General features: G+C 45.5%; 72 non-coding genes across 72 annotated transcripts; all 72 read left to right on the forward strand.

Moving 5' to 3' along the window:
* Positions 1–62: 62 nt before the first annotated feature.
* TRNAL-AAG (transfer RNA leucine (anticodon AAG)) lies at positions 63–144 on the forward strand. Its single transcript has one exon. It is a non-coding gene; the product is annotated as a tRNA-Leu (tRNA).
* A 69-nt stretch (positions 145–213) lies between these two features.
* Positions 214–295, forward strand: TRNAL-AAG (transfer RNA leucine (anticodon AAG)). Its single transcript has one exon. It is a non-coding gene; the product is annotated as a tRNA-Leu (tRNA).
* A 70-nt stretch (positions 296–365) lies between these two features.
* Positions 366–447, forward strand: TRNAL-AAG (transfer RNA leucine (anticodon AAG)). Its single transcript has one exon. It is a non-coding gene; the product is annotated as a tRNA-Leu (tRNA).
* A 69-nt stretch (positions 448–516) lies between these two features.
* TRNAL-AAG (transfer RNA leucine (anticodon AAG)) lies at positions 517–599 on the forward strand. The gene has a single exon. It is a non-coding gene; the product is annotated as a tRNA-Leu (tRNA).
* Positions 600–972: 373 nt separating this feature from the next.
* On the forward strand, positions 973–1,054 carry TRNAL-AAG (transfer RNA leucine (anticodon AAG)). The gene has a single exon. It is a non-coding gene; the product is annotated as a tRNA-Leu (tRNA).
* Positions 1,055–1,123: 69 nt separating this feature from the next.
* TRNAL-AAG (transfer RNA leucine (anticodon AAG)) lies at positions 1,124–1,205 on the forward strand. Its single transcript has one exon. It is a non-coding gene; the product is annotated as a tRNA-Leu (tRNA).
* A 70-nt stretch (positions 1,206–1,275) lies between these two features.
* Positions 1,276–1,357, forward strand: TRNAL-AAG (transfer RNA leucine (anticodon AAG)). The gene has a single exon. It is a non-coding gene; the product is annotated as a tRNA-Leu (tRNA).
* Positions 1,358–1,427: 70 nt separating this feature from the next.
* Positions 1,428–1,509, forward strand: TRNAL-AAG (transfer RNA leucine (anticodon AAG)). The gene has a single exon. It is a non-coding gene; the product is annotated as a tRNA-Leu (tRNA).
* Positions 1,510–1,881: 372 nt separating this feature from the next.
* TRNAL-AAG (transfer RNA leucine (anticodon AAG)) lies at positions 1,882–1,967 on the forward strand. Its single transcript has one exon. It is a non-coding gene; the product is annotated as a tRNA-Leu (tRNA).
* A 66-nt stretch (positions 1,968–2,033) lies between these two features.
* Positions 2,034–2,115, forward strand: TRNAL-AAG (transfer RNA leucine (anticodon AAG)). Its single transcript has one exon. It is a non-coding gene; the product is annotated as a tRNA-Leu (tRNA).
* Positions 2,116–2,184: 69 nt separating this feature from the next.
* Positions 2,185–2,266, forward strand: TRNAL-AAG (transfer RNA leucine (anticodon AAG)). The gene has a single exon. It is a non-coding gene; the product is annotated as a tRNA-Leu (tRNA).
* A 70-nt stretch (positions 2,267–2,336) lies between these two features.
* TRNAL-AAG (transfer RNA leucine (anticodon AAG)) lies at positions 2,337–2,418 on the forward strand. Its single transcript has one exon. It is a non-coding gene; the product is annotated as a tRNA-Leu (tRNA).
* A 371-nt stretch (positions 2,419–2,789) lies between these two features.
* On the forward strand, positions 2,790–2,875 carry TRNAL-GAG (transfer RNA leucine (anticodon GAG)). The gene has a single exon. It is a non-coding gene; the product is annotated as a tRNA-Leu (tRNA).
* Positions 2,876–2,941: 66 nt separating this feature from the next.
* Positions 2,942–3,023, forward strand: TRNAL-AAG (transfer RNA leucine (anticodon AAG)). The gene has a single exon. It is a non-coding gene; the product is annotated as a tRNA-Leu (tRNA).
* A 70-nt stretch (positions 3,024–3,093) lies between these two features.
* Positions 3,094–3,175, forward strand: TRNAL-AAG (transfer RNA leucine (anticodon AAG)). Its single transcript has one exon. It is a non-coding gene; the product is annotated as a tRNA-Leu (tRNA).
* Positions 3,176–3,245: 70 nt separating this feature from the next.
* Positions 3,246–3,327, forward strand: TRNAL-AAG (transfer RNA leucine (anticodon AAG)). Its single transcript has one exon. It is a non-coding gene; the product is annotated as a tRNA-Leu (tRNA).
* A 374-nt stretch (positions 3,328–3,701) lies between these two features.
* On the forward strand, positions 3,702–3,783 carry TRNAL-AAG (transfer RNA leucine (anticodon AAG)). The gene has a single exon. It is a non-coding gene; the product is annotated as a tRNA-Leu (tRNA).
* A 69-nt stretch (positions 3,784–3,852) lies between these two features.
* Positions 3,853–3,934, forward strand: TRNAL-AAG (transfer RNA leucine (anticodon AAG)). Its single transcript has one exon. It is a non-coding gene; the product is annotated as a tRNA-Leu (tRNA).
* A 70-nt stretch (positions 3,935–4,004) lies between these two features.
* TRNAL-AAG (transfer RNA leucine (anticodon AAG)) lies at positions 4,005–4,086 on the forward strand. The gene has a single exon. It is a non-coding gene; the product is annotated as a tRNA-Leu (tRNA).
* A 70-nt stretch (positions 4,087–4,156) lies between these two features.
* TRNAL-AAG (transfer RNA leucine (anticodon AAG)) lies at positions 4,157–4,238 on the forward strand. The gene has a single exon. It is a non-coding gene; the product is annotated as a tRNA-Leu (tRNA).
* Positions 4,239–4,610: 372 nt separating this feature from the next.
* On the forward strand, positions 4,611–4,696 carry TRNAL-AAG (transfer RNA leucine (anticodon AAG)). The gene has a single exon. It is a non-coding gene; the product is annotated as a tRNA-Leu (tRNA).
* A 66-nt stretch (positions 4,697–4,762) lies between these two features.
* TRNAL-AAG (transfer RNA leucine (anticodon AAG)) lies at positions 4,763–4,844 on the forward strand. The gene has a single exon. It is a non-coding gene; the product is annotated as a tRNA-Leu (tRNA).
* A 69-nt stretch (positions 4,845–4,913) lies between these two features.
* On the forward strand, positions 4,914–4,996 carry TRNAL-AAG (transfer RNA leucine (anticodon AAG)). The gene has a single exon. It is a non-coding gene; the product is annotated as a tRNA-Leu (tRNA).
* A 221-nt stretch (positions 4,997–5,217) lies between these two features.
* TRNAL-AAG (transfer RNA leucine (anticodon AAG)) lies at positions 5,218–5,303 on the forward strand. The gene has a single exon. It is a non-coding gene; the product is annotated as a tRNA-Leu (tRNA).
* Positions 5,304–5,369: 66 nt separating this feature from the next.
* On the forward strand, positions 5,370–5,451 carry TRNAL-AAG (transfer RNA leucine (anticodon AAG)). The gene has a single exon. It is a non-coding gene; the product is annotated as a tRNA-Leu (tRNA).
* A 70-nt stretch (positions 5,452–5,521) lies between these two features.
* On the forward strand, positions 5,522–5,603 carry TRNAL-AAG (transfer RNA leucine (anticodon AAG)). The gene has a single exon. It is a non-coding gene; the product is annotated as a tRNA-Leu (tRNA).
* A 70-nt stretch (positions 5,604–5,673) lies between these two features.
* TRNAL-AAG (transfer RNA leucine (anticodon AAG)) lies at positions 5,674–5,755 on the forward strand. The gene has a single exon. It is a non-coding gene; the product is annotated as a tRNA-Leu (tRNA).
* Positions 5,756–5,976: 221 nt separating this feature from the next.
* On the forward strand, positions 5,977–6,058 carry TRNAL-AAG (transfer RNA leucine (anticodon AAG)). The gene has a single exon. It is a non-coding gene; the product is annotated as a tRNA-Leu (tRNA).
* A 221-nt stretch (positions 6,059–6,279) lies between these two features.
* On the forward strand, positions 6,280–6,361 carry TRNAL-AAG (transfer RNA leucine (anticodon AAG)). Its single transcript has one exon. It is a non-coding gene; the product is annotated as a tRNA-Leu (tRNA).
* A 69-nt stretch (positions 6,362–6,430) lies between these two features.
* Positions 6,431–6,512, forward strand: TRNAP-AGG (transfer RNA proline (anticodon AGG)). The gene has a single exon. It is a non-coding gene; the product is annotated as a tRNA-Pro (tRNA).
* A 70-nt stretch (positions 6,513–6,582) lies between these two features.
* On the forward strand, positions 6,583–6,664 carry TRNAL-AAG (transfer RNA leucine (anticodon AAG)). Its single transcript has one exon. It is a non-coding gene; the product is annotated as a tRNA-Leu (tRNA).
* A 221-nt stretch (positions 6,665–6,885) lies between these two features.
* TRNAL-AAG (transfer RNA leucine (anticodon AAG)) lies at positions 6,886–6,967 on the forward strand. Its single transcript has one exon. It is a non-coding gene; the product is annotated as a tRNA-Leu (tRNA).
* A 69-nt stretch (positions 6,968–7,036) lies between these two features.
* On the forward strand, positions 7,037–7,118 carry TRNAL-AAG (transfer RNA leucine (anticodon AAG)). The gene has a single exon. It is a non-coding gene; the product is annotated as a tRNA-Leu (tRNA).
* A 70-nt stretch (positions 7,119–7,188) lies between these two features.
* On the forward strand, positions 7,189–7,270 carry TRNAL-AAG (transfer RNA leucine (anticodon AAG)). The gene has a single exon. It is a non-coding gene; the product is annotated as a tRNA-Leu (tRNA).
* A 525-nt stretch (positions 7,271–7,795) lies between these two features.
* TRNAL-AAG (transfer RNA leucine (anticodon AAG)) lies at positions 7,796–7,877 on the forward strand. Its single transcript has one exon. It is a non-coding gene; the product is annotated as a tRNA-Leu (tRNA).
* A 69-nt stretch (positions 7,878–7,946) lies between these two features.
* TRNAL-AAG (transfer RNA leucine (anticodon AAG)) lies at positions 7,947–8,028 on the forward strand. The gene has a single exon. It is a non-coding gene; the product is annotated as a tRNA-Leu (tRNA).
* A 70-nt stretch (positions 8,029–8,098) lies between these two features.
* On the forward strand, positions 8,099–8,180 carry TRNAL-AAG (transfer RNA leucine (anticodon AAG)). The gene has a single exon. It is a non-coding gene; the product is annotated as a tRNA-Leu (tRNA).
* Positions 8,181–8,250: 70 nt separating this feature from the next.
* On the forward strand, positions 8,251–8,332 carry TRNAL-AAG (transfer RNA leucine (anticodon AAG)). Its single transcript has one exon. It is a non-coding gene; the product is annotated as a tRNA-Leu (tRNA).
* Positions 8,333–8,402: 70 nt separating this feature from the next.
* TRNAL-AAG (transfer RNA leucine (anticodon AAG)) lies at positions 8,403–8,484 on the forward strand. The gene has a single exon. It is a non-coding gene; the product is annotated as a tRNA-Leu (tRNA).
* A 68-nt stretch (positions 8,485–8,552) lies between these two features.
* TRNAL-AAG (transfer RNA leucine (anticodon AAG)) lies at positions 8,553–8,635 on the forward strand. The gene has a single exon. It is a non-coding gene; the product is annotated as a tRNA-Leu (tRNA).
* Positions 8,636–8,852: 217 nt separating this feature from the next.
* Positions 8,853–8,938, forward strand: TRNAL-GAG (transfer RNA leucine (anticodon GAG)). Its single transcript has one exon. It is a non-coding gene; the product is annotated as a tRNA-Leu (tRNA).
* Positions 8,939–9,004: 66 nt separating this feature from the next.
* Positions 9,005–9,086, forward strand: TRNAL-AAG (transfer RNA leucine (anticodon AAG)). Its single transcript has one exon. It is a non-coding gene; the product is annotated as a tRNA-Leu (tRNA).
* Positions 9,087–9,763: 677 nt separating this feature from the next.
* TRNAL-AAG (transfer RNA leucine (anticodon AAG)) lies at positions 9,764–9,845 on the forward strand. Its single transcript has one exon. It is a non-coding gene; the product is annotated as a tRNA-Leu (tRNA).
* Positions 9,846–10,521: 676 nt separating this feature from the next.
* TRNAL-AAG (transfer RNA leucine (anticodon AAG)) lies at positions 10,522–10,603 on the forward strand. Its single transcript has one exon. It is a non-coding gene; the product is annotated as a tRNA-Leu (tRNA).
* A 69-nt stretch (positions 10,604–10,672) lies between these two features.
* On the forward strand, positions 10,673–10,754 carry TRNAL-AAG (transfer RNA leucine (anticodon AAG)). The gene has a single exon. It is a non-coding gene; the product is annotated as a tRNA-Leu (tRNA).
* A 70-nt stretch (positions 10,755–10,824) lies between these two features.
* Positions 10,825–10,906, forward strand: TRNAL-AAG (transfer RNA leucine (anticodon AAG)). The gene has a single exon. It is a non-coding gene; the product is annotated as a tRNA-Leu (tRNA).
* A 70-nt stretch (positions 10,907–10,976) lies between these two features.
* TRNAL-AAG (transfer RNA leucine (anticodon AAG)) lies at positions 10,977–11,058 on the forward strand. Its single transcript has one exon. It is a non-coding gene; the product is annotated as a tRNA-Leu (tRNA).
* A 371-nt stretch (positions 11,059–11,429) lies between these two features.
* Positions 11,430–11,515, forward strand: TRNAL-GAG (transfer RNA leucine (anticodon GAG)). The gene has a single exon. It is a non-coding gene; the product is annotated as a tRNA-Leu (tRNA).
* Positions 11,516–11,581: 66 nt separating this feature from the next.
* TRNAL-AAG (transfer RNA leucine (anticodon AAG)) lies at positions 11,582–11,663 on the forward strand. Its single transcript has one exon. It is a non-coding gene; the product is annotated as a tRNA-Leu (tRNA).
* A 69-nt stretch (positions 11,664–11,732) lies between these two features.
* Positions 11,733–11,814, forward strand: TRNAL-AAG (transfer RNA leucine (anticodon AAG)). The gene has a single exon. It is a non-coding gene; the product is annotated as a tRNA-Leu (tRNA).
* Positions 11,815–11,884: 70 nt separating this feature from the next.
* TRNAL-AAG (transfer RNA leucine (anticodon AAG)) lies at positions 11,885–11,966 on the forward strand. The gene has a single exon. It is a non-coding gene; the product is annotated as a tRNA-Leu (tRNA).
* A 525-nt stretch (positions 11,967–12,491) lies between these two features.
* TRNAL-AAG (transfer RNA leucine (anticodon AAG)) lies at positions 12,492–12,573 on the forward strand. The gene has a single exon. It is a non-coding gene; the product is annotated as a tRNA-Leu (tRNA).
* Positions 12,574–12,793: 220 nt separating this feature from the next.
* TRNAL-AAG (transfer RNA leucine (anticodon AAG)) lies at positions 12,794–12,875 on the forward strand. The gene has a single exon. It is a non-coding gene; the product is annotated as a tRNA-Leu (tRNA).
* A 70-nt stretch (positions 12,876–12,945) lies between these two features.
* Positions 12,946–13,027, forward strand: TRNAL-AAG (transfer RNA leucine (anticodon AAG)). The gene has a single exon. It is a non-coding gene; the product is annotated as a tRNA-Leu (tRNA).
* A 70-nt stretch (positions 13,028–13,097) lies between these two features.
* TRNAL-AAG (transfer RNA leucine (anticodon AAG)) lies at positions 13,098–13,179 on the forward strand. Its single transcript has one exon. It is a non-coding gene; the product is annotated as a tRNA-Leu (tRNA).
* Positions 13,180–13,247: 68 nt separating this feature from the next.
* TRNAL-AAG (transfer RNA leucine (anticodon AAG)) lies at positions 13,248–13,330 on the forward strand. Its single transcript has one exon. It is a non-coding gene; the product is annotated as a tRNA-Leu (tRNA).
* Positions 13,331–13,550: 220 nt separating this feature from the next.
* Positions 13,551–13,636, forward strand: TRNAL-GAG (transfer RNA leucine (anticodon GAG)). Its single transcript has one exon. It is a non-coding gene; the product is annotated as a tRNA-Leu (tRNA).
* A 66-nt stretch (positions 13,637–13,702) lies between these two features.
* TRNAL-AAG (transfer RNA leucine (anticodon AAG)) lies at positions 13,703–13,784 on the forward strand. Its single transcript has one exon. It is a non-coding gene; the product is annotated as a tRNA-Leu (tRNA).
* A 70-nt stretch (positions 13,785–13,854) lies between these two features.
* On the forward strand, positions 13,855–13,936 carry TRNAL-AAG (transfer RNA leucine (anticodon AAG)). Its single transcript has one exon. It is a non-coding gene; the product is annotated as a tRNA-Leu (tRNA).
* A 70-nt stretch (positions 13,937–14,006) lies between these two features.
* TRNAL-AAG (transfer RNA leucine (anticodon AAG)) lies at positions 14,007–14,088 on the forward strand. Its single transcript has one exon. It is a non-coding gene; the product is annotated as a tRNA-Leu (tRNA).
* Positions 14,089–14,460: 372 nt separating this feature from the next.
* Positions 14,461–14,542, forward strand: TRNAL-AAG (transfer RNA leucine (anticodon AAG)). The gene has a single exon. It is a non-coding gene; the product is annotated as a tRNA-Leu (tRNA).
* Positions 14,543–14,763: 221 nt separating this feature from the next.
* On the forward strand, positions 14,764–14,845 carry TRNAL-AAG (transfer RNA leucine (anticodon AAG)). Its single transcript has one exon. It is a non-coding gene; the product is annotated as a tRNA-Leu (tRNA).
* Positions 14,846–15,065: 220 nt separating this feature from the next.
* Positions 15,066–15,151, forward strand: TRNAL-AAG (transfer RNA leucine (anticodon AAG)). The gene has a single exon. It is a non-coding gene; the product is annotated as a tRNA-Leu (tRNA).
* A 66-nt stretch (positions 15,152–15,217) lies between these two features.
* Positions 15,218–15,299, forward strand: TRNAL-AAG (transfer RNA leucine (anticodon AAG)). Its single transcript has one exon. It is a non-coding gene; the product is annotated as a tRNA-Leu (tRNA).
* A 69-nt stretch (positions 15,300–15,368) lies between these two features.
* Positions 15,369–15,451, forward strand: TRNAL-AAG (transfer RNA leucine (anticodon AAG)). Its single transcript has one exon. It is a non-coding gene; the product is annotated as a tRNA-Leu (tRNA).
* A 373-nt stretch (positions 15,452–15,824) lies between these two features.
* TRNAL-AAG (transfer RNA leucine (anticodon AAG)) lies at positions 15,825–15,906 on the forward strand. Its single transcript has one exon. It is a non-coding gene; the product is annotated as a tRNA-Leu (tRNA).
* Positions 15,907–15,976: 70 nt separating this feature from the next.
* TRNAL-AAG (transfer RNA leucine (anticodon AAG)) lies at positions 15,977–16,058 on the forward strand. The gene has a single exon. It is a non-coding gene; the product is annotated as a tRNA-Leu (tRNA).
* Positions 16,059–16,128: 70 nt separating this feature from the next.
* Positions 16,129–16,210, forward strand: TRNAL-AAG (transfer RNA leucine (anticodon AAG)). The gene has a single exon. It is a non-coding gene; the product is annotated as a tRNA-Leu (tRNA).
* A 373-nt stretch (positions 16,211–16,583) lies between these two features.
* Positions 16,584–16,669, forward strand: TRNAL-AAG (transfer RNA leucine (anticodon AAG)). The gene has a single exon. It is a non-coding gene; the product is annotated as a tRNA-Leu (tRNA).
* Positions 16,670–16,735: 66 nt separating this feature from the next.
* Positions 16,736–16,817, forward strand: TRNAL-AAG (transfer RNA leucine (anticodon AAG)). The gene has a single exon. It is a non-coding gene; the product is annotated as a tRNA-Leu (tRNA).
* A 69-nt stretch (positions 16,818–16,886) lies between these two features.
* Positions 16,887–16,969, forward strand: TRNAL-AAG (transfer RNA leucine (anticodon AAG)). Its single transcript has one exon. It is a non-coding gene; the product is annotated as a tRNA-Leu (tRNA).
* Positions 16,970–17,190: 221 nt separating this feature from the next.
* TRNAL-AAG (transfer RNA leucine (anticodon AAG)) lies at positions 17,191–17,272 on the forward strand. The gene has a single exon. It is a non-coding gene; the product is annotated as a tRNA-Leu (tRNA).
* The last annotated feature ends 9 nt before the right edge of the window (positions 17,273–17,281 follow it).

Here is a 17,281-nt window from a genome sequence, read left to right on the forward strand (position 1 = left end):
TATTTTCTTTTATTAACCTTATGGACCTTTTGCTTTTTAGTATGAGTTGACTAAACTGTTCAGGTAGAGTGGCCGAGTGGTCCAAGGCGCTGGTTTAAGGCACCAGTCTCTTCGGAGGCATGGGTTCGAATCCCACCTCTATCAGACTAATGTCTTTTCTTTGATTAACCTTATGGACCTTTTGTTTTTTGGAGGAGTTGACTAAAGTGCTCAGGTAGAGTGGCCGAGTGGTCTAAGGCGCTGGTTTAAGGCACCAGTCTCTTCGGAGGCGTGGGTTTGAGTCGCACCTCTATCAGACTAATGTATTTTCTTTTATTAACCTTATGGACCTTTTGCTTTTTAGTATGAGTTGACTAAACTGTTCAGGTAGAGTGGCCGAGTGGTCTAAGGCGCTGGTTTAAGGCACCAGTCTCTTCGGAGGCGTGGGTTCGAGTCCCACTTCTATCAGACTAATGTATTTTCCTTGATTAACCTTATGGACCTTTTGCTTTTTAGTATGAGTTGACTAAACTGTTCAGGTAGAGTGGCCGAGTGGTCTAAGGCGCTGGTTTAAGGCACCAGGCTCTTCGGAGGCGTGGGTTCGAATCCCACCTCTCTTAGGCGGATTCATTTTCTAAGATTGATATTATGAAGCTTTTGCTTATTTGTCTGAGTTGACTTGAGTGTTCAGGTAGAGTGGCGGAGCGGTCTAAGGCGCTGGTTTAAGGCACCAGATCTTCGGAAGCGTGGGTTCGAATCCGACCTCTATCAGACTAATGTCTTTTCTTTGATTAACCTTATGGATCTTTTGTTTTTTTGTAGGAGTTGACTAAAGTGTTCAGGTAGAGTGGCCGAGTGGTCTAAGGCGCTGGTTTAAGGCACCAGTCTCTTCGGAGGAGTGGGTTTGAATCCCACCTCTCTTAGCCGGATTCATTATCTAAGATTGATATTATGAAGCTTTTGCTTATTTGTCTGAGTTGACGTGAGTGTTCAGGTAGAGTGGCCGAGTGGTCTAAGGCGCTGGTGTAAGGCACCAGTCTCTTCGGAGGCGTGGGTTCGAATCCCACTTCTATCAGACTATATCTTTTCTCAGATTAACCTTATGGACCTTTTGCTGTTTAGTAGGAGTTGACTAAAGTGTTCAGGTAGAGTGGCCTAGTGGTCTAAGGCGCTGGTTTAAGGCACCAGTCTCTTCGGAGGCGTGGGTTCGAATCCCATCTGTATCACACTAATGTCTTTTCTATGATTACTAATATGAACCTTTTGCTTTTTAGTTGGAGTTGAGTTTTGCGTTTAGGTAGAGTGGCCGAGTGGTCTAAGGCGCTGGTTTAAGGCACCAGTCTCTTCGGAGGCGTGGGTTCGAGTCCCACTTCTATCAGACTAATGTATTTTCCTTGATTAACCTTATGGATCTTTTGCTTTTTAGTATGAGTTGACTAAACTGTTCAGGTAGAGTGGCCGAGTGGTCTAAGGCGCTTGTTTAAGGCACCAGTCTCTTCGGAGGCGTGGGTTCGAATCCCACCTCTATCAGACTAATGTCTTTTCTTTGATTAACCCTATGGACCTTTTGTTTTTTGGAGGAGTTGATTAAAGTGCTCAGGTAGAGTGGCCGAGTGGTCTAAGGCGCTGGTTTAATGCACCAGGCTCTTCGGAGGCGTGGATTCGAATCCCACCTCTCTTAGGCGGATACATTTTCTAAGATTGATATTATGAAGCTTTTGCTTATTTGTCTGAGATGACTTGAGTGTTCAGGTAGAGTGGCGGAGCGGTCTAAGGCGCTGGTTTAAGGCACCAGATCTTCGGAAGCGTGGGTTCGAATCCGACCTCTATCAGACTAATGTCTTTTCTTTGATTAACCTTATGGATCTTTTGTTTTTTTGTAGGAGTTGACTAAAGTGTTCAGGTAGAGTGGCCGAGTGGTCTAAGGCGCTGGTTTAAGGCACCAGTCTCTTCGGAGGAGTGGGTTCGAATCCCACCTCTCTTAGCCGGATTCATTATCTAAGATTGATATTATGAAGCTTTTGCTTATTTGTCTGAGTTGACGTGAGTGTTCAGGTAGAGTGGCCGAGTGGTCTAAGGCGCTGGTTTAAGGCACCAGTCTCTTCGGAGGCGTGGGTTCGAATCCCACTTCTATCAGACTATATCTTTTCTCAGATTAACCTTATGGACCTTTTGCTGTTTAGTAGGAGTTGACTGAAGTGTTCAGGTAGAGTGGCCTAGTGGTCTAAGGCGCTGGTTTAAGGCACCAGTCTCTTCGGAGGCGTGGGTTCGAATCCCACCTCTATCACACTAATGTCTTTTCTATGATTACTAATATGAACCTTTTGCTTTTTAGTTGGAGTTGAGTTTTGCGTTCAGGTAGAGTGGCCGAGTGGTCTAAGGCGCTTGTTTAAGGCACCAGTCTCTTCGGAGGCGTGGGTTCGAATCCCACCTCTATCAGACTAATGTCTTTTCTTTGATTAACCCTATGGACCTTTTGTTTTTTGGAGGAGTTGACTAAAGTGCTCAGGTAGAGTGGCCGAGTGGTCTAAGGCGCTGGTTTAACGCACCAGGCTCTTCGGAGGCGTGGGTTCGAATCCCACCTCTCTTAGGCGGATTCATTTTCTAAGATTGATATTATGAAGCTTTTGCTTATTTGTCTGAGATGACTTGAGTGTTCAGGTAGAGTGGCGGAGCGGTCTAAGGCGCTGGTTTAAGGCACCAGATCTTCGGAAGCGTGGGTTCGAATCCGACCTCTATCAGACAAATGTCTTTTCTTTGATTAACCTTATGGATCTTTTGTTTTTTGTAGGAGTTGACTAAAGTGTTCAGGTAGAGTGGCCGAGTGGTCTAAGGCGCTGGTTTGAGGCACCAGTCTCTTCGGAGGAGTGGGTTCGAATCCCACCTTTCTTGGCCGGATTTATTATCTAAGATTGATATTATGAAGCTTTTGCTTATTTGTCTGAGTTGACGTGAGTGTTCAGGTAGAGTGGCCGAGTGGTCTAAGGCGCTGGTTTAAGGCACCAGTCTCTTCGGAGGCATGGGTTCGAATCCCACCTCTATCAGACTAATGTCTTTTCTTTGATTAACCTTATGGACCTTTTGTTTTTTTGGAGGAGTTGACTAAAGTGCTCAGGTAGAGTGGCCGAGTGGTCTAAGGCGCTGGTTTAAGGCACCAGTCTCTTCGGAGGCGTGGGTTTGAGTCGCACCTCTATCAGACTAATGTATTTTCTTTTATTAACCTTATGGACCTTTTGCTTTTTAGTATGAGTTGACTAAACTGTTCAGGTAGAGTGGCCGAGTGGTCTAAGGCGCTGGTTTAAGGCACCAGTCTCTTCGGAGGCGTGGGTTCGAATCCCACCTCTATCAGACCAATGTCTTTTCTTTGATTAACCTTATGGACCTTTTGCTTTTTAGTATGAGTTGACTAAAGTGCTCAGGTAGAGTGGCCGAGTGGGTTAATTCGCTGGTTTAAGGCACCAGGCTCTTCGGAGGCGTGGGTTCGAATCCCACCTCTCTTAGGCGGATTCATTTTCTAAGATTGATATTATGAAGCTTTTGCTTATTTGTCTGAGTTGACGTGAGTGTTCAGGTAGAGTGGCCGAGTGGTCTAAGGCGCTGGTTTAAGGCACCAATCTCTTCGGAGGCCTGGGTTAGAATCCCACCTGTATCAGACTAATGTCTTTTCTTTGATTAACCTTATGGACCTTTTGTTTTTTAGTAGGAGTTGACTAAAGTGTTCAGGTAGAGTGGCCTAGTGGTCTAAGGCGCTGGTTTAAGGCACCAGTCTCTTCGGAGGCGTGGTTTCGAATCCCACTTCTATCAGACTATATCTTTTCTCTCATTCACCTTATGGACCTTTTGCTTTTTAGTAGGAGTTGACTAAAGTGTTCAGGTTGAGTGGGCGAGTGGTCTAAGGCGCTGGTTTAAGGCACCAGTCTCTTCGGAGGCGTGGGTTCGAATCCCACCTCTATCAGACTAATGTCTTTTCTTTGATTACTAATATGAACCTTTTGCTTTTTAGTTGGAGTTGAGTTTTGTGTTCAGGTAGAGTGGCCGAGTGGTCTATGGCGCTGGTTTAAGGCACCAGTCTCTTCGGAGGCGTGGGTTCGAGTCCCACTTCTATCAGACTAATGTATTTTCTTTGATTAACCTTATGGACCTTTTGCTTTTTAGTATGAGTCGACTAAACTGTTCAGGTAGAGTGGCCGAGTGGTCTAACGCGCTGGTTTAAGGCACCAGTCTCTTCGGAGGCGTGGGTTCGAGTCCCACCTCTATCAGACTAATGTCTTTTCTTTGATTAACCTTATGGACCTTTTGCTTTTTAGTATGAGTTGACAAAAGTGCTCAGGTAGAGTGGCCGAGTGGTCTAAGGCGCTGGTTTAAGGCACCAGGCTCTTCGGAGGCGTGGGTTTGAATCCCACCTCTCTTAGGCGGATTCATTTTCTAAGATTGATATTATGAAGCTTTTGCTTATTTGTCTGAGTTGACTTGAGTGTTCAGGTAGAGTGGCGGAGAGGTCTAAGGCGCTGGTTTAAGGCACCAGATCTTCGGAAGCGTGGGTTCGAATCCGACCTCTATCAGACTAATGGCATTTCTTTGATTAACCTTATGGATCTTTGTTTTTTTGTAGGAGTTGACTAAAGTGTTCAGGTAGAGTGGCCGAGTGGTCTAAGGCGCTGGTTTAAGGCACCAGTCTCTTCGGAGGAGTGGGTTCGAATCCCACCTCTCTTAGCCGGATTCATTATCTAAGATTGATATTATGAAGCTTTTGCTTATTTGTCTGAGTTGACGTGAGTGTTCAGGTAGAGTGGCCGAGTGGTCTAAGGCGCTGGTTTAAGGCACCAGTCTCTTCGGAGGCGTGGGTTCGAATCCCACCTCTATCAGACTAATGTCTTTTCTTTGATTAACCTTATGGACCTTTTGTTTTTTAGTAGGAGTTGACTAAAGTGTTCAGGTAGAGTGGCCTAGTGGTCTATGGCGCTGGTTTAAGGCACCAGTTTCTTCGGAGGCGTGGGTTCGAATCCCACCTCTCTTAGGCGGATTCATTTTCTAAGATTGATATTATGAAGCTTTTGCTTATTTGTCTGAGTTGACTTGAGTGTTCAGGTAGAGTGGCGGAGAGGTCTAAGGCGCTGGTTTAAGGCACCAGATCTTCGGAAGCGTGGGTTCGAATCCGACCTCTCTTAGCCTGATTCATTATCTAAGATTGATATTATGAAGCTTTTGCTTATTTGTCTGAGTTGACGTGAGTGTTCAGGTAGAGTGGCCGAGTGGTCTAAGGCGCTGGTTTAAGGCACCAGTCTCTTCGGAGGAGTGGGTTCGAATCCCACCTTTCTTAGCCGGATTTATTATCTAAGATTGATATTATGAAGCTTTTGCTTATTTGTCTGAGTTGACGTGAGTGTTCAGGTAGAGTGGCCGAGTGGTCTAAGGCGCTGGTTTAAGGCACCAGTCTCTTCGGAGGCATGGGTTCGAATCCCACCTCTATCAGACTAATGTCTTTTCTTTGATTAACCTTATGGACCTTTTGTTTTTTTGGAGCAGTTGACTAAAGTGCTCAGGTAGAGTGGCCGAGTGGTCTAAGGCGCTGGTTTAAGACACCAGTCTCTTCGGAGGCGTGGGTTCGAGTCCCGCTTCTATCAGACTAATGTATTTTCCTTGATTAACCTTATGGACCTTTTGCTTTTTAGTATGAGTTGACTAAACTGTTCAGGTAGAGTGGCCGAGTGGTCTAAGGCGCTGGTTTAAGGCACCAGTCTCTTCGGAGGCGTGAGTTCGAATCCCACCTCTATCAGACTAATGTCTTTTCTTTGATTAACCTTATGGACCTTTTGTTTTTTGGAGGAGTTGACTAATGTGCTCAGGTTGAGTGGCCGAGTGGTCTAAGGCGCTGGTTTAAAGCACCAGTCTCTTCGGAGGCGTGGGTTTGAGTCGCACCTCTATCAGACTAATGTATTTTCTTTTATTAACCTTATGGACCTTTTGCTTTTTAGTATGAGTTGACTAAACTGTTCAGGTAGAGTGGCCGAGTGGTCTAAGGCGCTGGTTTAAGGCACCAGTCTCTTCGGAGGCATGGGTTCGAATCCCACCTCTATCAGACTAATGTCTTTTCTTTGATTAACCTTATGGACCTTTTGTTTTTTTGGAGGAGTTGACTAAAGTGCTCAGGTAGAGTATCCGAGTGGTCTAAGGCGCTGGTTTAAGGCACCAGATCTTCGGAAGCGTGGGTTCGAATCCCACCCCTATCAGATTAATGTCTTTTCCTTGATTAACCTTATGGATCTTTTGTTTTTTTGTAGGAGTTGACTAAAGTGTTCAGGTAGAGTGGCCGAGTGGTCTAAGGCGCTGGTTTAAGGCACCAGTCTCTTCGGAGGCATGGGTTCGAATCCCACCTCTATCAGACTAATGTCTTTTCTTTGATTAACCTTATGGACCTTTTGTTTTTTGGAGGAGTTGACTAAAGTGCTCAGATAGAGTGGCCGAGTGGTCTAAGGCGCTGGTTTAGGGCACCAGTCTCTTCGGAGGCGTGGGTTTGAGTCCTACCTCTATCAGACTAATGTATTTTCTTTTATTAACCTTATGGACCTTTTGCTTTTTAGTATGAGTTGACTAAACTGTTCAGGTAGAGTGGCCGAGTGGTCTAAGGCGCTGGTTTAAGGCACCAGTCTCTTCGGAGGCATGGGTTCGAATCCCACCTCTATCAGACTAATGTCTTTTCTTTGATTAACCTTATGGACCTTTTGTTTTTTTGGAGGAGTTGACTAAAGTGCTCAGGTAGAGTATCCGAGTGGTCTAAGGCGCTGGTTTAAGGCACCAGATCTTCGGAAGCGTGGGTTCGAATCCCACCCCTATCAGATTAATGTCTTTTCCTTGATTAACCTTATGGATCTTTTGTTTTTTTGTAGGAGTTGACTAAAGTGTTCAGGTAGAGTGGCCGAGTGGTCTAAGGCGCTGGTTTAAGGCACCAGTCTCTTCGGAGGCATGGATTCGAATCCCACCTCTATCAGACTAATGTCTTTTCTTTGATTAACCTTATGGACCTTTTGTTTTTTGGAGGAGTTGACTAGAGTGCTCAGGTAGAGTGGCCGAGTGGTCTAAGGCGCTGGTTTAAGGCACCAGTCTCTTCGGAGGCGTGGGTTTGAGTCCTACCTCTATCAGACTAATGTATTTTCTTTTATTAACCTTATGGACCTTTTGCTTTTTAGTATGAGTTGACTAAACTGTTCAGGTAGAGTGGCCGAGTGGTCTAAGGCGCTGGTTTAAGGCACCAGTCTATTCGGAGGCGTGGGTTCGAGTCCCACTTCTATCAGACTAATGTATTTTCCTTGATTAATCTTATGGACCTTTTGCTTTTTAGTATGAGTTGACTAAACTGTTCAGGTAGAGTGGCCGAGTGGTCTAAGGCGCTGGTTTAAGGCACCAGTCTCTTCGGATGCGTGGGTTTGAGTCGCACCTCTATCAGACTAATGTATTTTCTTTTATTAACCTTATGGACCTTTTGCTTTTTAGTATGAGTTGACTAAACTGTTCAGGTAGAGTGGCCGAGTGGTCTAAGGCGCTGGTTTAAGGCACCAGTCTCTTCGGAGGCGTGAATTCGAGTCCCACTTCTATCAGACTAATGTATTTTCCTTGATTAACCTTATGGACCTTTTGCTTTTTAGTATGAGTTGACTAAACTGTTCAGGTAGAGTGGCCGAGTGGTCTAAAGCGCTGGTTTAAGGCACCAGATCTTCGGAAGCGCGGGTTCGAATCCGACCTCTATCAGACTAATGTATTTTCTTTTATTAACCTTATGGACCTTTTGCTTTTTAGTATGAGTTGACTAAACTGTTCAGGTAGAGTGGCCGAGTGGTCTAAGGCGCTGGTTTAAGGCACCAGTCTCTTCGGAGGCATGGGTTCGAATCCCACCTCTATCAGACTAATGTCTTTTCTTTGATTAACCTTATGGACCTTTTGTTTTTTGGAGGAGTTGACTAAAGTGCTCAGGTAGAGTGGCCGAGTGGTCTAAGGCGCTGGTTTAAGGCACCAGTCTCTTCGGAGGCGTGGGTTTGAGTCGCACCTCTATCAGACTAATGTATTTTCTTTTATTAACCTTATGGACCTTTTGCTTTTTAGTATGAGTTGACTAAACTGTTCAGGTAGAGTGGCCGAGTGGTCTAAGGCGCTGGTTTAAGGCAACAGTCTCTTCGGAGGCGTGGGTTCGAGTCCCACTTCTATCAGACTAATGTATTTTCCTTGATTAACCTTATGGACCTTTTGCTTTTTAGTATGAGTTGACTAAACTGTTCAGGTAGAGTGGCCGAGTGGTCTAAGGCGCTGGTTTAAGGCACCAGTCTCTTCGGAGGCGTGGGTTCGAGTCCCACTTCTATCAGACTAATGTATTTTCCTTGATTAACCTTATGGACCTTTTGCTTTTTAGTATGAGTTGACTAAACTGTTCAGGTAGAGTGGCCGAGTGGTCTAAGGCGCTTGTTTAAGGCACCAGTCTCTTCGGAGGCGTGGGTTCGAATCCCACCTCTATCAGACTAATGTCTTTTCTTTGATTAACCCTATGGACCTTTTGTTTTTTGGAGGAGCTGATTAAAGTGCTCAGGTAGAGTGGCCGAGTGGTCTAAGGCGCTGGTTTAAGGCACCAGGCTCTTCGGAGGCGTGGGTTCGAATCCCACCTCTCTTAGGCGGATTCATTTTCTAAGATTGATATTATGAAGCTTTTGCTTATTTGTCTGAGATGACTTGAGTGTTCAGGTAGAGTGGCGGAGCGGTCTAAGGCGCTGGTTTAAGGCACCAGATCTTCGGAAGCGTGGGTTCGAATCCGACCTCTATCAGACTGTCTTTTCTTTGATTAACCTTATGGATCTTTAGTTTTTTGTAGGAGTTGACTAAAGTGTTCAGGTAGAGTGGCCGAGTGGTCTAAGGCGCTGGTTTGAGGCACCAGTCTCTTCGGAGGAGTGGGTTCGAATCCCACCTTTCTTGGCCGGATTTATTATCTAAGATTGATATTATGAAGCTTTTGCTTATTTGTCTGAGTTGACGTGAGTGTTCAGGTAGAGTGGCCGAGTGGTCTAAGGCGCTGGTTTAAGGCACTAGTCTCTTCGGAGGCATGGGTTCGAATCCCACCTCTATCAGACTAATGTCTTTTCTTTGATTAACCTTATGGACCTTTTGTTTTTTTGGAGGAGTTGACTAAAGTGCTCAGGTAGAGTGGCCGAATGGTCTAAGGCGCTGGTTTAAGGCACCAGTCTCTTCGGAGGCGTGGGTTTGAGTCGCACCTCTATCAGACTAATGTATTTTCTTTTATTAACCTTATGGACCTTTTGCTTTTTAGTATGAGTTGACTAAACTGTTCAGGTAGAGTGGCCGAGTGGTCTAAGGCGCTGGTTTAAGGCACCAGTCTCTTCGGAGGCGTGAATTCGAGTCCCACTTCTATCAGACTAATGTCTTTTCTTTGATTAACCTTATGGACCTTTTGCTTTTTAGTATGAGTTGACTAAAGTGCTCAGGTAGAGTGGCCGAGTGGGTTAATTCGCTGGTTTAAGGCACCAGGCTCTTCGGAGGCGTGGGTTCGAATCCCACCTCTCTTAGGCGGATTCATTTTCTAAGATTGATATTATGAAGCTTTTGCTTATTTGTCTGAGTTGACTTGAGTGTTCAGGTAGAGTGGCGGAGAGGTCTAAGGCGCTGGTTTAAGGCACCAGATCTTCGGAAGCGTGGGTTAGAATCCGACCTCTATCAGACTAATGTCTTTTCTTTGATTAACCTTATGGACCTTTTGTTTTTTTGGAGGAGTTGAGTAAAGTGCTCAGGTAATGTGGCCGAGTGGTCTAAGGCGCTGGTTTAAGGCACCAGGCTCTTCGGAGGCGTGGGTTCGAATCCCACTTCTATCAGACAATATCTTTTCTCTGATTCACCTTATGGACCTTTTGCTTTTTAGTAGGAGTTGACTTAAGTGTTCAGGTTGAGTGGGCGAGTGGTCTAAGGCGCTGGTTTAAGGCACCAGTCTCTTCGGAAGCGTGGGTTAGAATCCGACCTCTATCAGACTAATGTCTTTTTTTTTATTAACCTTATGGACCTTTTGTTTTTTTGGAGGAGTTGACTAAAGTGCTCAGGTAAAGTGGCCGAGTGGTCTAAGGCGCTGGTTTAAGGCACCAGGCTCTTCGGAGGCGTGGGTTCGAATCCCACCTCTCTTAGGCGGATTCATTTTCTAAGATTGATATTATGAAGCTTTTGCTTATTTGTCTGAGTTGACTTGAGTGTTCAGGTAGAGTGGCGGAGCGGTCTAAGGCGCTGGTTTAAGGCACCAGATCTTCGGAAGCGTGGGTTCGAATCCGACCTCTATCAGACTAATGTCTTTTCTTTGATTAACCTTATGGATCTTTTGTTTTTTTGGAGGAGTTGACTAAAGTGTTCAGGTAGAGTGGCCGAGTGGTCTAAGGCGCTGGTTTAAGGCACCAGTCTCTTCGAAGGAGTGGGTTCGAATCCCACCTCTCTTAGCCGGATTCATTATCTAAGATTGATATTATGAAGCTTTTGCTTATTTGTCTGAGTTGACGTGAGTGTGCAGGTAGAGTGGCCGAGTGGTCTAAGGCGCTGGTTTAAGGCACCAGTCTCTTCGGAGGCGTGGGTTCGAATCCCACTTCTATCAGACTATATCTTTTCTCAGATTAACCTTATGGACCTTTTGCTGTTTAGTAGGAGTTGACTAAAGTGTTCAGGTAGAGTGGCCTAGTGGTCTAAGGCGCTGGTTTAAGGCACCAGTCTCTTCGGAGGCGTGGGTTCGAATCCCACCTCTATCACACTAATGTCTTTTCTATGATTACTAATATGAACCTTTTGCTTTTTAGTTGGAGTTGAGTTTTGCGTTCAGGTAGAGTGGCCGAGTGGTCTAAGGCGCTGGTTTAAGGCACCAGTCTCTTCGGAGGCGTGGGTTCGAGTCCCACTTCTATCAGACTAATGTATTTTCCTTGATTAACCTTATGGATCTTTTGCTTTTTAGTATGAGTTGACTAAACTGTTCAGGTAGAGTGGCCGAGTGGTCTAAGGCGCTTGTTTAAGGCACCAGTCTCTTCGGAGGCGTGGGTTCGAATCCCACATCTATCAGACTAATGTCTTTTCTTTGATTAACCCTATGGACCTTTTGTTTTTTGGAGGAGTTGACTAAAGTGCTCAGGTAGAGTGGCCGAGTGGTCTAAGGCGCTGGTTTAACGCACCAGGCTCTTCGGAGGCGTGGGTTCGAATCCCACCCCTCTTAGGCGGATTCATTTTCTAAGATTGATATTATGAAGCTTTTGCTTATTTGTCTGAGATGACTTGAGTGTTCAGGTAGAGTGGCGGACCGGTCTAAGGCGCTGGTTTAAGGCACCAGATCTTCGGAAGCGTGGGTTCGAATCCGACTTCTATCAGACTAATGTCTTTTCTTTGATTAACCTTATGGATCTTTTGTTTTTTGTAGGAGTTGACTAAAGTGTTCAGGTAGAGTGGCCGAGTGGTCTAAGGCGCTGGTTTGAGGCACCAGTCTCTTCGGAGGAGTGGGTTCGAATCCCACCTTTCTTGGCCGGATTTATTATCTAAGATTGATATTATGAAGCTTTTGCTTATTTGTCTGAGTTGACGTGAGTGTTCAGGTAGAGTGGCCGAGTGGTCTAAGGCGCTGGTTTAAGGCACCAGTCTCTTCGGAGGCATGGGTTCGAATCCCACCTCTATCAGACTAATGTCTTTTCTTTGATTAACCTTATGGACCTTTTGTTTTTTGGAGGAGTTGACTAAAGTGCTCTGGTAGAGTGGCCGAGTGGTCTAAGGCGCTGGTTTAAGGCACCAGTCTCTTCGGAGGCGTGGGTTTGAGTCGCACCTCTATCAGACTAATGTATTTTCTTTTATTAACCTTATGGACCTTTTGCTTTTTAGTATGAGTTGACTAAACTGTTCAGGTAGAGTGGCCGAGTGGTCTAAGGCGCTGGTTTAAGGCACCAGTCTCTTCGGAGGCGTGGGTTCGAATCCCACCTCTATCAGACCAATGTCTTTTCTTTGATTAACCTTATGGACCTTTTGCTTTTTAGTATGAGTTGACTAAAGTGCTCAGGTAGAGTGGCCGAGTGGGTTAATTCGCTGGTTTAAGGCACCAGGCTCTTCGGAGGCGTGGGTTCGAATCCCACCTCTCTTAGGCGGATTCATTTTCTAAGATTGATATTATGAAGCTTTTGCTTATTTGTCTGAGTTGACTTGAGTGTTCAGGTAGAGTGGCGGAGAGGTCTAAGGCGCTGGTTTAAGGCACCAGATCTTCGGAAGCGTGGGTTAGAATCCGACCTCTATCAGACTAATGTCTTTTCTTTGATTAACCTTATGGACCTTTTGTTTTTTTGGAGGAGTTGAGTAAAGTGCTCAAGTAATGTGGCCGAGTGGTCTAAGGCGCTGGTTTAAGGCACCAGGCTCTTCGGAGGCGTGGGTTCGAATCCCACCTCTCTTAGGCGGATTCATTTTCTAAGATTGATATTATGAAGCTTTTGCTTATTTGTCTGAGTTGACGTGAATGTTCAGGTAGAGTGGCCGAGTGGTCTAAGGCGCTGGTTTAAGGCACCAGTCTCTTCGGAGGCGTGGGTTCGAATCCCACCTCTATCAGACTAATGTCTTTTCTTTGATTAACCTTATGGACCTTTGTTTTTTAGTAGGAGTTGACTAAAGTGTTCAAGTAGAGTGGCCTAGTGGTCTAAGGCGCTGGTTTAAGGCACCAGTCTCTTCGGAGGCGTGGTTTCGAATCCCACTTCTATCAGACTATATCTTTTCTCTCATTCACCTTATGGACCTTTTGCTTTTTAGTAGGAGTTGACTAAAGTGTTCAGGTTGAGTGGGCGAGTGGTCTAAGGCGCTGGTTTAAGGCACCAGTCTCTTCGGAGGCGTGGGTTCGAATCCCACCTCTATCAGACTAATGTTTTTTCTTTGATTACTAATATGAACCTTTTGCTTTTTAGTTGGAGTTGAGTTTTGCGTTCAGGTAGAGTGGCCGAGTGGTCTAAGGCGCTGGTTTAAGGCACCAGTCTCTTCGGAGGCGTGGGTTCGAGTCCCACTTCTATCAGACTAATGTATTTTCCTTGATTAACCTTATGGATCTTTTGCTTTTTAGTATGAGTTGACTAAACTGTTCAGGTAGAGTGGCCGAGTGGTCTAAGGCGCTTGTTTAAGGCACCAGTCTCTTCGGAGGCGTGGGTTCGAATCCCACCTCTATCAGACTAATGTCTTTTCTTTGATTAACCCTATGGACCTTTTGTTTTTTGGAGGAGTTGACTAAAGTGCTCAGGTAGAGTGGCCGAGTGGTCTAAGGCGCTGGTTTAAGGCACCAGGCTCTTCGGAGGCGTGGGTTCGAATCCCACCTCTCTTAGGCGGATTCATTTTCTAAGATTGATATTATGAAGCTTTTGCTTATTTGTCTGAGATGACTTGAGTGTTCAGGTAGAGTGGCGGAGCGGTCTAAGGCGCTGGTTTAAGGCACCAGATCGTCGGAAGCGTGGGTTCGAATCCGACCTCTATCAGACTAATGTCTTTTCTTTGATTAACCTTATGGATCTTTTGTTTTTTGTAGGAGTTGACCATAGTGTTCAGGTAGAGTGGCCGAGTGGTCTAAGGCGCTGGTTTGAGGCACCAGTCTCTTCGGAGGAGTGGGTTCGAATCCCACCTTTCTTGGCCGGATTTATTATCTAAGATTGATATTATGAAGCTTTTGCTTATTTGTCTGAGTTGACGTGAGTGTTCAGGTAGAGTGGCCGAGTGGTCTAAGGCGCTGGTTTAAGGCACCAGTCTCTTCGGAGGCATGGGTTCGAATCCCACCTCTATCAGACTAATGTCTTTTCTTTGATTAACCTTATGGACCTTTTGTTTTTTTGGAGGAGTTGACTAAAGTGCTCAGGTAGAGTGGCCGAGTGGTCTAAGGCGCTGGTTTAAGGCACCAGTCTCTTCGGAGGCATGGGTTCGAATCCCACCTCTATCAGACTAATGTATTTTCTTTTATTAACCTTATGGACATTTTGCCTTTTAGTATGAGTTGACTAAACTGTTCAGGTAGAGTGGCCGAGTGGTCCAAGGCGCTGGTTTAAGGCACCAGTCTCTTCGGAGGCGTGGGTTCGAATCCCACCTCTATCAGACCAATGTCTTTTCTTTGATTAACCTTATGTACCTTTTGCTTTTTAGTATGAGTTGACTAAAGTGCTCAGGTAGAGTGGCCGAGTGGTCTAATTCGCTGGTTTAAGGCACCAGGCTCTTCGGAGGCGTGGGTTCGAATCCCACCTCTCTTAGGCGGATTCATTTTCTAAGATTGATATTATGAAGCTTTTGCTTATTTGTCTGAGTTGACTTGAGTGTTCAGGTAGAGTGGCGGAGAGGTCTAAGGCGCTGGTTTAAGGCACCAGATCTTCGGAAGCGTGGGTTAGAATCCGACCTCTATCAGACTAATGTCTTTTCTTTGATAAACCTTATGGACCTTTTGTTTTTTGGAGGAGTTGAGTAAAGTGCTCAGGTAATGTGGCCGAGTGGTCTAAGGCGCTGGTTTAAGGCACCAGTCTCTTCGGAGGCGTGGGTTCGAATCCCACTTCTATCAGACTATATCTTTTCTCTGATTCACCTTATGGACCTTTTGCTTTTTAGTAGGAGTTGACTAAAGTGTTCAGGTTGAGTGGGTGAGTGGTCTAAGGCGCTGTTTTAAGGCACCAGTCTCTTCGGAGGCGTGGGTTCGAATCCCACCTCTATCAGACTAATGTATTTTCTTTGATTACTAATATGAACCTTTTGCTTTTTAGTTGGAGTTGAGTTTTGTGTTCAGGTAGAGTGGCCGAGTGGTCTATGGCGCTGGTTTAAGGCACCAGTCTCTTCGGAGGCGTGGGTTCGAGTCCCACTTCTATCAGACTAATGTATTTTCTTTGATTAACCTTATGGAACTTTTGCTTTTTAGTATGAGTCGACTAAACTGTTCAGGTAGAGTGGCGGAGAGGTCTAAGGCGCTGGTTTAAGGCACCAGATCTTCGGAAGCGTGGGTTCGAATCCGACCTCTATCAGACTAATGGCATTTCTTTGATTAACCTTATGGATCTTTGTTTTTTTGTAGGAGTTGACTAAAGTGTTCAGGTAGAGTGGCCGAGTGGTCTAAGGCGCTGGTTTAAGGCACCAGTCTCTTCGGAGGAGTGGGTTCGAATCCCACCTCTCTTAGCCGGATTCATTATCTAAGATTGATATTATGAAGCTTTTGCTTATTTGTCTGAGTTGACGTGAGTGTTCAGGTAGAGTGGCCGAGTGGTCTAAGGCGCTGGTTTAAGGCACCAGTCTCTTCGGAGGCGTGGGTTCGAATCCCACCTCTATCAGACTAATGTCTTTTCTTTGATTAACCTTATGGACCTTTTGTTTTTTAGTAGGAGTTGACTAAAGTGTTCAGGTAGAGTGGCCTAGTGGTCTATGGCGCTGGTTTAAGGCACCAGTTTCTTCGGAGGCGTGGGTTCGAATCCCACCTCTCTTAGGCGGATTCATTTTCTAAGATTGATATTATGAAGCTTTTGCTTATTTGTCTGAGTTGACTTGAGTGTTCAGGTAGAGTGGCGGAGAGGTCTAAGGCGCTGGTTTAAGGCACCAGATCTTCGAAAGCGTGGGTTCGAATCCGACCTCTATCAGACTAATGTCTTTTCTTTGATTGACCTTCTGGATCTTTTGTTTTTTTGTAGGAGTTGACAAAAGTGTTCAGGTAGAGTGGCCGAGTGGTCTAAGGCGCTGGTTTAAGGCACCAGTCTCTTCGGAGGAGTGGGTTCGAATCCCACCTCTCTTAGCTGGATTCATTATCTGAGATTGATATTATGAAGCTTTTGCTTATTTGTCTGAGTTGACGTGAGTGTTCAGGTAGAGTGGCCGAGTGGTCTAAGGCGCTGGTTTAAGGCACCAGTCTCTTCGGAGGCGTGGGTTCGAGTCCCACCTCTATCAGACTAATGTCTTTTCTTTGATTAACCTTATGGACCTTTTGTTTTTTAGTAGGAGTTGACTAAAGTGTTCAGGTAGAGTGGCCGAGTGGTCTATGGCGCTGGTTTAAGGCACCAGTCTCTTCGGAGGCGTGGGTTCGAGTCCCACTTCTATCAGACTAATGTATTTTCTTTGATTAACCTTATGGACCTTTTGCTTTTTAGTATGAGTCGACTAAACTGTTCAGGTAGAGTGGCCGAGTGGTCTAACGCGCTGGTTTAAGGCACCAGTCCCTTCGGAGGCGTGGGTTCGAATCCCACCTCTATCAGACTAATGTCTTTTCTTTGATTAACCTTATGGACCTTTTGCTTTTTAGTATGAGTTGACAAAAGTGCTCAGGTAGAGTGGCCGAGTGGTCTAAGGCGCTGGTTTAAGGCACCAGGCCCTTCGGAGGCGTGGGTTTGAATCCCACCTCTCTTAGGCGGATTCATTTTCTAAGATTGATATTATGAAGCTTTTGCTTATTTGTCTGAGTTGACTTGAGTGTTCAGGTAGAGTGGCGGAGAGGTCTAAGGCGCTGGTTTAAGGCACCAGATCTTCGGAAGCGTGGGTTCGAATCCGACCTCTATCAGACTAATGGCTTTTCTTTGATTAACCTTATGGATCTTTTGTTTTTTTGTAGGAGTTGACTAAAGTGTTCAGGTAGAGTGGCCGAGTGGTCTAAGGCGCTGGTTTAAGGCACCAGTCTCTTCGGAGGAGTGGGTTCGAATCCCACCTCTCTTAGCCGGATTCATTATCTAAGATTGATATTATGAAGCTTTTGCTTATTTGTCTGAGTTGACGTGAGTGTTCAGGTAGAGTGGCCGAGTGGTCTAAGGCGCTGGTTTAAGGCACCAGTCTCTTCGGAGGCGTGGGTTCGAATCCCACCTCTATCAGACTAATGTCTTTTCTTTGATTAACCTTATGGACCTTTTGTTTTTTAGTAGGAGTTGACTAAAGTGTTCAGGTAGTGTGGCCTAGTGGTCTATGGCGCTGGTTTAAGGCACCAGTCTCTTCGGAGGCGTGGGTTCGAATCCCACCTCTCTTAGGCGGATTCATTTTCTAAGATTGATATTATGAAGCTTTTGCTTATTTGTCTGAGTTGACTTGAGTGTTCAGGTAGAGTGGCGGAGAGGTCTAAGGCGCTGGTTTAAGGCACCAGATCTTCGGAAGCGTGGGTTCGAATCCGACCTCTATCAGACTAATGTGTTTTCTTTGATTAACCTTATGGATCTTTTGTTTTTTTGTAGGAGTTGACTAAAGTGTTCAGGTAGAGTGGCCGAGTGGTCTAAGGCGCTGGTTTAAGGCACCAGTCTCTTCGGAGGCGTGGGTTCGAATCCCACCTCTATCAGACTAATGT

Source organism: Phalangium opilio, unplaced genomic scaffold, assembly GCF_054372755.1.
Source record: "Phalangium opilio isolate 3A_F unplaced genomic scaffold, DU_Popi_V2 ptg000194l_1, whole genome shotgun sequence".
NCBI classification, from domain to species: Eukaryota; Metazoa; Arthropoda; class Arachnida; order Opiliones; family Phalangiidae; genus Phalangium; species Phalangium opilio.